Genomic DNA, 13,070 nt, shown 5'->3' with positions numbered 1-13,070 from the left:
CCTTGACCTCTTGTATTTGTCTTATTGCTAGAACTTCAAGTACTATATTGAATATATGTGGAGAGAGTGGACATGCTTGTCTCGTCCCTGATTTTAGTGGGATTGGTTCAAGTATCTCTCCATTTAATTTAATATTGGGTACTGGTTTGCTATATATTGCTTTTATATATGTTTAGATATGGGATTTGAACTCCTGATCTCTCAATACTTTTAACATGAAGGGGTGTCATATTTTGTCAAATGCTCTTTCAACATCGAATGAAATGATCATGTGATTTTTCTTCTTTGAGTTTGTTTATATGGTGGATTACTTTAATGGATTTTTGTATATTGAACCAACCTTGCATCCCTGGGATGAAGCCTACTTGATCATGGTGAATGATCATTTTAATGTGTTCTTGGATTCAGTTTGCCAGAATTTTATTGAGTATTTTTGCATCGATATTTTTAAGCAAATTTGGTCTGAAGTTCTCTTTCTTTGTTGGGACTCTGTGTGGTTTAGGTATCAGAGTAATTATGGCATCAAATAAATTAGGTAGTGTTCCTTCTTTTTCTATTGTATGGAATGGTTTGAGGAGTGTTGGTATTAGGTCTTCTTTGAAGATCTGGTAGAATTCTGCACTGAAGCCATCTGGCCCTGGACTTTTTTTGGTAATGATTTATAAATTGATATTATTGTTCAGAAAATTTTGTTACATAATAACATATTCATTTCAAATATTGTTAATTTGTGAATAGTTTAAGAAAAAGAGAAAATAAGTCCCTCAGGAAACTCTGTTAGATTATTTTTAAACTTGCTTTAATTATTCAAGGACTTTTGTATTGGCAATACATAAGGAATTTGAATAATATTTTCAATTGATTGTAAGAGTTTATACTATCTCTTGAACTATGTAATGTAACAAGATAAGAATGTTTATATGTTTTATTAGAATATATTATTCTTAGACAAAATTGCTTCATTTATATCTTAAAATTGTATGAATTAAATTTAACATTGCAACTATTTCTGTTAACTGTCCCATTTGACCAATGACATTACCTTATATTATAGCGTATACTGTTTATATTATTATTATTATTATTATTAAATAACTTTGAGTTTAAATGTCATCCTTCAATCAACACCATCCAGTTATCTTTGATGAAATCAAAGATCTTTGAGAAAATATTATGTATTCTGTACAAAATGGAGAGAATTCAAGGGATATGGCAAAAAAACTTAGGTATCTCTATGGTGCATTTTCATGAAGAGAATATCTTATCTTTAATTTTTCTCATAGTTTTAAGGTTTTAATATAATTATATCAATTCCTACCTTCATATCCTTGTTCCAAGCCCTCCGATATATACATCCTTATTCTCTTTAAGATAGATAAAGCAATTGGAGAGCATTAAACTTTTGACAGTTATTTAAAGGTTGGCTCAGAAGAAAATATTCATTCGTTTGATGGCAAGGGGAAACATTAAATTCCAAAAGAGAACTTTATACTGTCATTTAGAAAATGAAGTCAAGGGGCTGGAGAGATGGCTCAGTGGTTAAGAGCACTGACTCCTCTTCCAGAGGTCATGAGTTCAATTCCCAGCAACCACATGGTGGCTCACAACCATCTGTAATGAGATCTGGTGCCCTCTTCTGGCCTGCAGCCACATATGCAGGCAGAGTGCTGTACATAAAATAAATAAATAAATCTTTAAAAAAAAAAAGAAAATGAAGTCAAATAGTCATCAGGATCAGAAGCAAATTTGTAGCTTGCTACATACAATCACAGTAGATTTAAAAGAATCAGTTTAGACATTATAAATTCTAGTCAGAAATAATATGGGAAAATTATTCCTTCTCTCTTTGATGTAAAGGAGGTACTCACTTTAACAAACTAAGTGGATATCAAAAAAGAAATTTTTGCTACATTGTCATATTTTATCAGAAAAATATTTAAAATCAATAGTCATAATATAAGCTAAATATTATCAAACAGAAAAGATAAATGATCTTCATAATTTTTAGTTTCATTTTTCTATTTACACTGTGATCAAAACTTTTTTTTTATTTAGAGAATACTTTATTAGTTTTTGTAATCAAACCCATGTAGATAAGACCTTACATATTTAATACAGTGCATTACCCCTGTACAAATGGAAAAAACTTAAGTTCAACATTTCTAGACCAATATGGCTGTTAATTTCTGTACAGTGCCAACTCAACACAGTAAACGGGGATACTTTTTTCCAAAGTTGACAGCACAGCTAAAGTTTCAAAAAATTCAAATTATATATCTGTATATATATATATTTATATTTATATAAAAAGACCAATAATAGCAGTGTGTTATGCATCAACAGCAGCAACAGCTTTTCCAGGTTCTGCAGTCATCTGAACAAAACTGTAGAGACATCCAGCACACTCCATTAAAAAAAAAAAGTAAAAAAACAAAACCCCAGAAAACAGCATAGTTCTGTTACTCTTGTGGTACCTGGCACCATTTTTTTTTTAAATTAGCTTCTCAATCATCATCTGGAAAGAAAACATTCTGAGCAACATCATTAAAAACAGCTCTGATTAAGCACGGTCACTACTACGTATCATAAAGCAGGTATAAGCTATTTTACATCCACAGAGGTATGATACAGTACTGTCCTACATCTATAATACTAGAGGATACAATTTAAAAGGCATTATTTGAGACTTGATTCTACTTTTCCAGCAGAGGGCCCAAAGGATGGTGTGACACAGCTTTGTAAAGAAACATACTCTAGACAGGATTTCCTTTCACTAGTGGCACAGTTCTAAGGATTCATTCTCTCCATGAATGTCAGCTAAAACCGTTATTAAAAAAATGAAATATCCCTAAAACAAAACCGTATAACCACAGGATTCACATGAAGATGACCTAGTGGAGACAAGCTGGACCTCACCTTACCAACAAGCTATCAAATCTGTTACGTTTAAACAGTGAGACCTCCAAGGAAGGAGATGCCAAGTAGTGCTTCAAAGCTTCAGACCACAATCAAACACAGCATCCTTTTCAACAGAAGCAGAAGCTCATCTGAATATGCTCAAGGATGCTGACACCAACATTTAATCATCTGCTCACTCATCCAGGAAGAAGGGGAGATCAGTTACTACTGTACTTTATTGTGTTCAACCAAATCACCATGTTACAAAAATAGCAAGCTGCCATAATAAAAAATAAGGCTCCTCTATCCAGCACCAGATAGCATCATTTTACTTTCAAGCCTAGAAATGCCATAGACATATCCAAAGAACACAAGGGAGCAAAAGAACCACAGCTGATGGGGCAATGGGACTGCCCAGTGTCCAGCTGAGCTACTCTGTGGTTATCACTCTTCTCCTACTTCTGGTGTTTCATGCTCCTTAAGATTAAACTGTGCGCACTTACAGACTGTTTGCACACTTGTATATAAACCAACCGAAGATGCAAATGTTACTCGGGAGGTGCGAGCCTGTGGAGCCTTGTTGTAATCGGTGTAGCAGCTGTCAGTGTAAAATGCTCTATGCCCCTTGTGTATCTCACAGGACAGTGTCACAGATCACTTCACCCCGTGGCTGCTGGCATTATTTGACTTCACTTTCCCTGCCCACCCACCCTCAATAAACCACAGCCTTTATGATTTTGTTTCTTCGGTTTTGATCGCCTGAGGTTTGATTGGTCCAGTTCTAACAGGTTTGGTGGTTATGGTGGGTGCAGGGGGTGGCTTTTCTTCTACTTTTTCCTGACAGGTACCAGGAGGGTCACTCAGTGTCTCAGGTTTACTTGTATCACTGTCCACTTTCTGGGCTTTGCCTCCTATCTGTTTGCTCTGTTGCTGCTCAGAGAAGAACCGCTGCGTGGACTGAAGAACCTCTGCTCTCTGCTTTGCCAACACCTAGGACCAAATGTCTTGTGGCTGAGTCCTCTTCCCACAGCTCTCTTCTTCATATCTTGTTCAGCCTTCAGCGCAGCCTGGGCCTGATTGCCTCTGACTCCAGACAGTGATCCACAAGGGCCCCTGGCTACAGGTGGCAAACGGGCATGGCTCATGAGGCCTGTGGTCAGCGGAGGAGGAGGCATCTGACTGGCCAGTGCCATTGGTGGCCTCTGTACAGGCGCTGGGAAGGTGTTAGTATGTGGGGCTCTTACCAATGGAGGGACCAGGTTAGGCTGAGAGAGAATCTGGGGTGCAAACTGTGCAGGAAACGGCTGTGCCATTCTCACTGTGGCAGGGGCTGACTGGAACTGTTTCTAATAAACAATGCTGTTCATTTTGCTAGACTGGCTGTTTGGACTTGTTGATGTAGCCCTGAATGGACTAGATGTTGGCGTGGTGCTTCGACCACCAATTGGTGGTGTTCCTGGTTTGATATCAATGCCACTCCCAAAGGCTTTGAGTTCCATTTCAGACATTTTTCCTAAGGTTGCCATCATGCCATGCTGCGTTCCAGCAGGGATTAACCCTCTGAAAGGCTGGCTTACTTGGGCAGGACGGCTCAAGCTCTGAGCCTGTGCTTGTGGGGTTGTGCTGTAACTGGGGCTGAAGTGTCTGAGGCAAGGCAATCAGAGGCTGTCCTGTAGATCCAAAATTAGTCAAGGAAAGCTGGGATGCTGGTAATGGTACTGTAACCTGCTGGAGAGCACTTGGTGATTGGGCAGTGTTATAAAAATTTGTCTGACCAGGCTGCTGTACTTGTCCAGAGTAAAGATTTGACGCTTGAGTAAGATTTGCTCTTGCCTGAAGAAGATGTGTATCAATCAGCTGAGAACTTCCTAGTCCTGATGCCTGACCCAGCTGATGTTCATACAGTATAGGGATGGGCTGAGTATTTGAAGTCTGCTGAAAGGCAAGACCTGACTGTGCCTTGGCAAGCTCCTGGTGCTGGACTGCTGGGAAGTTGTGGAGAGCTGTACCAGAGAGGACCACAGAAGGCTGGGAAAGGCTGCTTTGCATAAAGGCTGGCTGCGACCTATATGGTTGAATTGAAGAACTGAATAATTCCTGAGCCTGGGAAACAGCAGGCCCAGCCCCCAAACTCAGCTGGGCTTGATGCTGCCCTTGTAGTGGGGCATAGATAGGGATTGGAATCTGCCGAACGGATGTTGGCTGCGACAGACCAGGTTGGAAGCCCTGCTGCTGGGCCAGGGATGGTAGAGCCAATCGCGCATGCTGGGTATTGAATAAATGACTTGTATCCATATAGAAGGCTGGGATTTGAGCTGCTGCCGACTGAGACACATAAACTTGTGGACTCTGCTGTTGCTGTGCAATAAGGGAAGGCATACAGCTTAACTGTGAAAAATGACTGGCAGAAGGCAAGCTGCTGGTCTGTAATTGTTGGGGTTTTACTTTACAAATATTAGGAGGGTCCGACGTGGTTGTAGATTTTGTACTCAATGAAGAGGTCGTGTAAGTACCAGCTCCCGATAGCGATGCTGTAGGAGTGACCGAGGCAACTGGGCTCTGAGGCATTGATGCACTGGAAAATGAGTTGTAATTAGCAGTGCTTGGTCCACTGGCACTACTGCTGACGCCACTCACAGTTGGAGGTGCTGTAGAAGTGACTGGGGACCCCTTTTCCCTTAGATTTGGAGAATTTTCCCATGCCTTCCGCGCAGACTCCATCTTGAAGGTGAGGCTGAAAGTAGGAGGAGGAACTGAGGTCAGGCTGGAGCTCTGTTGCATGGCCTCCCTCTTAGGGAGGGGAAGGCTGCTGGGCAGGGGCACATTATTAACCAAAGTATCCTCCATCTTTGCATTATTAGTAGCCACAGTGTTAGGCAGAGAAGAGGAAGGTGTAGTGTAGTCTGTTACAGACTCCTTTGCATCAGTGCCATATTCTGGAGCGGACACCGAGATCATTGCTCCGATCTCAGCAGACATTTCTGAGACTGCTTTGGTTTCCTTTGCTGTTCCAGGGTCTGTGCTTCTGACCGCAGCCGGGCCGGGTTTCTCTTGTCCTTCTGGTTCAACCTGTTGGGCATCTTTCACTTTTCTAATTTTTAATGATCGTTCCTTTCCAATGGGACCAGGTTTATGTTCTTTGTTTTCTACCAGACTCAAGTCTGGAAGCTTCTGAGCTTTAATGGGCCCTGCCCGAGGCTGTTTCTGACGCTGCTCTTTAGGTTCAGGAACTTTGTCAGTTGGTTTCTCTGAAAGCACAGGGACCACCTCATTTTCATTCCCATTTGAGGCTGGAGCACCAAACTGAATTGTGTCAATTCCAATTTCAACACCACTCTCTTGACCATTTCTTGTTCCCTCTGATGATGTTGCTGATCCAAATGATGTTAAGGGCTTATTCCATGCACTGACTGAAGGTGGCTGTGGTGGACTAATAGGACCTAATTTTTTAGAAATGTCATTGAGCACAGCTGGAGCAGTTACTTTGTTATCCCATAACTCAGCTGTTAGAGAGCTGTGTGACTGTGAAGTCTGCATGGACTTCCCAGTGGCTACATAATCTGTGCCATTAGATGTCTGAGCTGAAGGTAATCTAATCGAAGGTGGTGGCTGCTTTGAAGATGGTGTTGAAGGTGGAAGTGGACTCTGGACTGGTTTGTGGTTCTGTGTCTGCGTCTGTACCATTGAGGCCGGGGTTGGGGCAGTGGATGCAGCTGAGGCTGGGGCAAGTGGCACTGAGGCTGTTGGGGCCGAGGCTGGGGCAGCTGGTGTTGAAATAGATGGCACGGCTGTAGCTGAGACCACTGGGGGTGGAGAAGAAACTGAAGCTGGTGCTAGGGCTGAAGCAAGGATAGGAATCGAAGCAGAGGCGAGAATAGGGATGGAGACTGTAGTTGAGGCTGAGGCCAGGATAGGAGTCGGAGCCGGGACTGACGGCTGGGATGAGGAAGAGGCTGTGACTGGAGATGAAGTGGATGCTGGAACAGGAGCTGAGGCTGAGGTTGGAACTGGAGCTGGGCATGAAGTCAGAACCGGAGCTGGGGTTGACACTGGAACTAGAGCTGTGGCTGATGCCAGCACAGGAACTGGAGCTGGGGTGGATGCAGGAACTGCAGGTGCCAGGGATGTTAAGGCTGGAGCTGAGGAAGAGACTGGAAGTGGTACAGAGGGTGGGGCCTGAACTTGCTGAGTCCCAGTAGCTTGTTTTTTGGCAAACCTTGGAGGAAGCTTAGAAGTCTGACTTCTTCCTTTTTCACCTATATTTTTTTTTGCTCCATACCTGTACAACTTGCTCTTCCTTCTTTCGGCGTTCCTCATCCTGTAGCCGCTTTTGCTGTTTTTTAGATACAACTTCAGTAAAGCCATCATCATTCAAATTTGACTGGGGGTCTTCAACTACAGTTACTTCAGGATGATCATCAATGATAACAACACTTGCATAATTGTTTAGATCAAACTGTGAGAGAGTATCTACTTTCTCTTTTGGTTTTTTAGGGACGGGTTTGGTATCTTCTCTCTTTTTCCCAGTAGCATCCTTGGAATTCTTTTGTCCTGCACCGTTAGGCACCCCTTCTTGGTGATGTGCAGAGTTACCACTGACAGGGTCAACACCAGCTGTGCCTGAGGACTGCTCATCAAATGGCCCTCTCTTCCCACTTTTTGATGGTGGGCCATTTCTTCTTTCATTCCTAGGACCTGAGAAATTCCTTCCTGATTTGGGTGGACCATTGTTGCCACGACGATTCTGGCGATCAACTCCAGGTCTCTGACTAGAAAAACTTCTCTTTGCTATTTCCCTTTTTGGAGGCAAAACACTTTCTCCAGTCTTTACAACTGCTTGTGAACTCATATCAGCATTTTTTTTCTCGTCCCTCTCTCTTCTCTCATTAAAATCACGGCTTTCAGAGGCTGTTTCCCATTCTTCATTTGCCTGACCCGAAGAGTTCTGGTTAGACAAATCTGGTGTCTTATTTCCCGAAATGTCCACAGGTGGATTAACTGGTTCTTGAACAACATTATTAACTGTGCCATTTGTGGGTACCAACACCTCATTTGTCTTTGAAGCAGCCTCTCTCTCTCTCTCAGCCGTCTAAATCTAGGTGGCTTATCTTGCCTTGGTGGTCGGGTAGGACGCTGCCTTCGGGGCCTCTCTCTAGCTGGGTCAAATTTTCGCTCAAATTTTGGAGGTCGTTTATCTGCAGGTATGGGCATAAACTGCTCGTGTCTTCTTGGTGGCTCTCCATCCTCAGGTTTAGGAGGTTCTGCCTGCCTTGGGTTCCACTGATTGTCCCGATAAGCCGACGGTCTTCTTAAGGTAGCAGGGCGGGATGGCCGGCCTCCAGGATCCCTCCCACCTCGTCTGAATGTTCCTCCTCTGCCACGCCTTGTAGGCTCCCCTTTTGGAAGGAAACCTGGTTTAGACTTCTCCTCATCTCTTATGTAAGGTTTCTCTAATTGCCTATTATCTATTCGGACATGGTTTTCAGGCTTAAAAGACGGCTGTGGCTTGACAGGTTTTTTGTTTTCGGACCGTTCCTCTCTTAGGGGAAGTCTCCCTTTGCTTAAACTATCCTTGTCACTTGCACTCTCATGAACTTCACTGTCTGTGTCGGTCTCTGAGCCCCTCTGTCGCCTTCTTTTGGGAACAACTTCAAAATCAGAACACTCACTGCGTGTCTCGCTCTCTTCTCTTTGTCTGGGAGGTCCGGAAGGCACATGCTCTGCTCTTGGCTTACTGTCCCTATACTGAGGGTAATCTCGGGTGTGCCCTCTACCACCTCTGCCACGCCCTCCGTAAGAGCCTCTGTAGCTCCGACCTCTGGAGTAATACTCTCCTCTGCCCCTGCCTCGGTACCCTTGGTCTGGAAACCAATCTCTATCTCTGGCCTCCTTCCAATAGGGCCTAGCAGGTAAAGGCGGCTCCTTTTTCACTGCCACTCTAGAGTCTGGGCGAGGTCTTTCTACTCCAACATCTTTGTTGATGACTTTCTCAGGTGGCTTCTCTTCTTTGACTGTTGGTGCTGCAACAGTTTGTTGGTTTGTAGTTTTAACTATAGGTTCTACCTGGACACTGACAACAGGTTCCAAAGGTTTCTCATCCTGAGATGGCTTCTGAGTCAAAGCTGACGTTTCTGTTGAGGGTAGTTTCTCTGGTTCTGGCTGTACTGGTGGTGAAACCAATGACTGGGGCTGAACTGGAACTGGAGGTGGTAGAGGAAGAGGAAGATCTTTCTTTTCTGTTTTTTCTGCTTTAACAACTTTTTCAGTGACATTTTCAATCTTTTCACCTTCTTTCTCCTTCCTCAGTTCCCGCTCCTCTTTCCTATCTCTAAGTACAGGTTTTTTAATGGGACCCGACCTTCTCACAGGCCTGTCATTACCGTCCTCTCTTCTGTTAGAGCTTGGTCTTGGACCCCACCGAGTTTCTGATTTAGATTTATAGACTTTCTCTGGTTTAGGTCCTTCAGAAGATCGCAGAAAGCCATCTTTTCTTGGCTTCTCCTCTGGCTTTTCTACGGTTTCTTTGGAATCAGTACATCTGCTGGTGACCTTAGGTATGCTGACAGATGGCTCGTTTCTTTGTTCCTCTGCATTCTGAGCATGGTTAGAGCCGTGGGAAACACTTCTTTTTCGGGCAGGTTGACTTTCCAGTGCAGAGATCCGCTCGTCTGTAGGAGTAGGTAGGCTCTTTTGATCGATTACATCAAAACAAGCAGACTGACTGTTTGTATCAACATGGTGAGGTCTTACATCTTCCACGGATCTGCTTAAACACTTTTGTCCTTCTGTTTCAGCTGAGTCTCTAGCAACATCTGTTTTTGAGTGGGTTTCTAACTGACTCTGTTCTACAGGATAAGTAGCAGTCATATGCTCATGGTCCACTGCAGTTTCAGGCCTTGCATCCCCAGTTTCTTCAGTAGACTTGGAAGCAGCTGCCCGCTGAGGCTCAGCATGATAGGGGTCTGACCCCCACATCACTCGAGGCTCAGAAAGAGAAATTCCATGATCTCTCGCAGATCGAGCCATGTGCTCAAACGATTCAGAGGTGTCAGGTGACCCTTCCATCTGGTCTCTTCTGATTAACGGCTTAGGAGGAATCATTCCAGGATGTATGGGTGGGATGTCCATAGCAGGCCTTCCTGATATCATTCGTGGATCCATATAGGGCTGCATCATGAGCCACCTTGGGTCAAAACCCATAGAAGCCAGATGTTGGGGGTGGGGCTGCATTGGCTGATAAAGGGGTCTGTGTGGTGGAGGAGGGACTGAACCATTAGACGGCTGTGAAGGCACAGTCTGTGGAAGTACGCCTTGTTGTTGTTGCTGCTGCTGCCACTGTTGCTGTTTCATTTGCTCCTGCTGCCGCTGAAATCGTGGTGGCAATGATTTCTGAAACTGTTTGAAATAGCCAGATAATACAGCAGGTCGGGGTTGAGACCCTGACTCAGGTTCTGTTTCCTGTACCACTTGTGTGGTCTCCTTTTCACTTCGATTGCTGTCCTGTCTAGTGAAAACTGGTTGTTCTTCTTTCTTACAGTTGTTTTCACTTCCTTGGTTTTCTGTTGCAGGCTCTACATTAGGTTCTTGGGGTTCAACTTTTTCCTCTCTTTCCTTTTCCTTCAACTCGCCCTCCTTCTCTTGTTCTTTCAGCCTTTGTAGTTCCTGCTCCTTTTCCCTCTGTTGTTCTAACTCTTTCTCTTGCTGTCTCGCCCTCTCCATTTCTCTTTGCTTTTCCTGCTCTTTCTCAAGCTCCCGCTCCCTCTCCCGTTCCTGTTCTTTCTCTTTTTCAAGTTCTTTCTCCCGCTCCCACTCCTTCTCTCTCTCCCTTTCTCTAAGTTCCTCTGGGGAGGGTTGCTTTTCTATGATCCCAAGCTTCTCATCCAGTTGCTTCAATTTCTCTGCACACGCTGCCTTCCTCTGTTCCTCCATCCTCCGCTCTTCCTCCTCACGGCGTTTACGAGCACGCTCCACTGCTGCAGATATTTCAGACTGTTGTTTTCGTCTTTGCTTCCATATTTCATCGGTATCAGGGACTGGAGGCTTTGAAGGAGAGGGGCCCTGTCTTCCAGGCATTTGTCGATCTGGAGGTGGGGGATGCTGCTGTGCAAGCAACTTGGGAGGCGGTGGCAAGTGTGAGGATGAGGTCCGCTCCTCACTAAATGGCGGGCCCTTCCCATAAGGACTTTTTGTGACTGGAGGCTGAGCAGGTGTCTGAGAAGAAGACTCAGTGCTGGAAGCTTCATCTCCTTCTTCTCGGTTTTCTGTGCTTTCAGGTGTTTTGAAGTTTGATCCTCACCGCTGTTTCCCTTAGGACTGGTACTGCCTTGCTCGTCGGCGTCACTGAAATTCAGCTGCTCTGTGTAGGCTACTCTTCCATCCGGGCGCCTGCCCGGCCTTCACCAGCTTCAGCATCTAGTTATCGGATTTATCCAGCTCCTTCAACTCTGATGCACTACGGATGGATGGGCGTGCAGGTTCAGAAGCCCAAGAAGGAGGACGACCTCGTCCTCGAAGGCCTTTGCTTGTCTCCGATAGAGAAGGGGGGAACCTCATGGGACCATGTAGAGGAGGATAGGCCATCCTTGGCTACTGCTGAAACATATATGGAGGCATCTTAGCTCTATACTGAGAAGCAAGGGCAGGCTGCTGTCCATGCAGTTTGGCCAGTGGAGGACCACACGCTATCCTCTTCTCCACCACTTTGAGAATGTCATTTTGTTCTGATGTTATAGCCGTGCTTTCATCCTGGGCAAGTTGCTTTTCATCCTGATCAGAGGAAGGTGACCCAGCAGACTTACCACCATCTCTCCAGCAAGCAACATTTGGTGGGCGTAAACTGGGTCCAGGTCCATAGTTTTCATCACTTGCTTCCTTTTCTTTTTTCTCCTGATCTCCAGCTGCCTGCAGACTGGGAAATTCCTGCTGAAATTGACTATTCACTTGGATTCCACTTCCTTGCCCACCTTGCTTGTTACTGGCCCATGATTTGGGAGCAGGTGCTACTTCTGGGGGAGCTGCAACCCCAGGTTTGGGCTCTGCTGGTGACACTTCTGGTGCTTTTTCTTCTTCGTGCTGCTCTTGTTTTGATGCCCATCCTGTACCATCTTTAGGCACAATATTCACATTAGGATCATTGCCTTTGTTTTCTGCTTTAAGACTTGGCAGGTTAGCAGGTGGGGGCATCCGCCGTGAAATACCAACTTTTCCAAGACTTTGTAACCCATGTCGAGCTGTAACTGTAGTCTTCTGTGTTTCCAAGGACTTTCCTTTGTAAGTATTAAACAAACTGAGTGTTGCGTACTTCTTCCCATCCTTTGCTTTTGTGCTCTGGCCTGACTTCTCCAACATTTCGGTGGAAACTCATCTAGTCCAAAACCTCCTGCCACACCCCTTAAAAGTAGTCCGCCAGGGTGAGAACCAAGTCTGCTGCGCGCTTCCAGAGGTTCGCCGGGTACGGATTAGGGGCAAGGAAGGGGAAGGAGTTTCCAGAGATCTTCCGCAGGGCCGCTCGGTCCGGAAAGCCCGAGCCACGGCCATACAAACCGCCAAAGCACTTTCGCTACCTCTTGAGAGGGTGAGAGCGAGCAAGGAAAAAGCAAGAATGATGGTCTTAAGAGTCAAGAGATAGAATTCAATTTTTATTCATAAGGAATTCATTTTTACAACAAAACAGGATTAAAACAAATAAATTAAAATATTTAAAAATATTTGAAAAGATAAAAACAGTAACAAGAACATATAAATATGAAACAACAAAAAGAAAATTTCAATGAAAATCATAACAAAAATATTTCTAAACAGCACATTCTTAAGGAACATTTAGAAGCACAGATGTATTGCTGTTTCTCCTCTTGCACACATAATGAAAGGCCGTCCCCCAAGTTGTCTCTCAGGTGCTGTTTTCTGAGAAGAAAGTAAGACCTCAATCAGTCAGGCTGGCTTAGTGATATATAAATTTAGGGTCTCTAAGAAATGACAAATTAACTCTGAGGAAGAATACTCATCCAAAAAATTTGTTACCATTCAGGATGTTTGTCATCAGGGACTCCTGAGAAAGCAACTTATTCTTCAGGAAGCTCTCTTACTTGGGTGTGTCCAATTCCAGCTCTCTTGCACTTTCTGAGACCTGGGAGAGGAAGGCAGTTATTCAGACACTGATTTGGTGGGGAAAT

The 13,070-nt window shown here is 44.4% G+C and overlaps 1 pseudogene; it reads right to left on the bottom strand.

The window, feature by feature from the left end:
• Positions 1–2,578: 2,578 nt before the first annotated feature.
• Positions 2,579–12,507, bottom strand: LOC134483236 (protein PRRC2C-like; annotated as a pseudogene).
• Positions 12,508–13,070: the final 563 nt, after the last annotated feature.

The sequence above is a fragment of the Rattus norvegicus genome, chromosome 19 (genome assembly GCF_036323735.1).
Source record: "Rattus norvegicus strain BN/NHsdMcwi chromosome 19, GRCr8, whole genome shotgun sequence".
In the NCBI taxonomy this organism is placed as follows: Eukaryota; Metazoa; Chordata; class Mammalia; order Rodentia; family Muridae; genus Rattus; species Rattus norvegicus.
The sequence above is the reverse complement of the archived record's forward strand: the minus strand, read 5'-3'. Positions and strand labels throughout refer to the sequence as shown.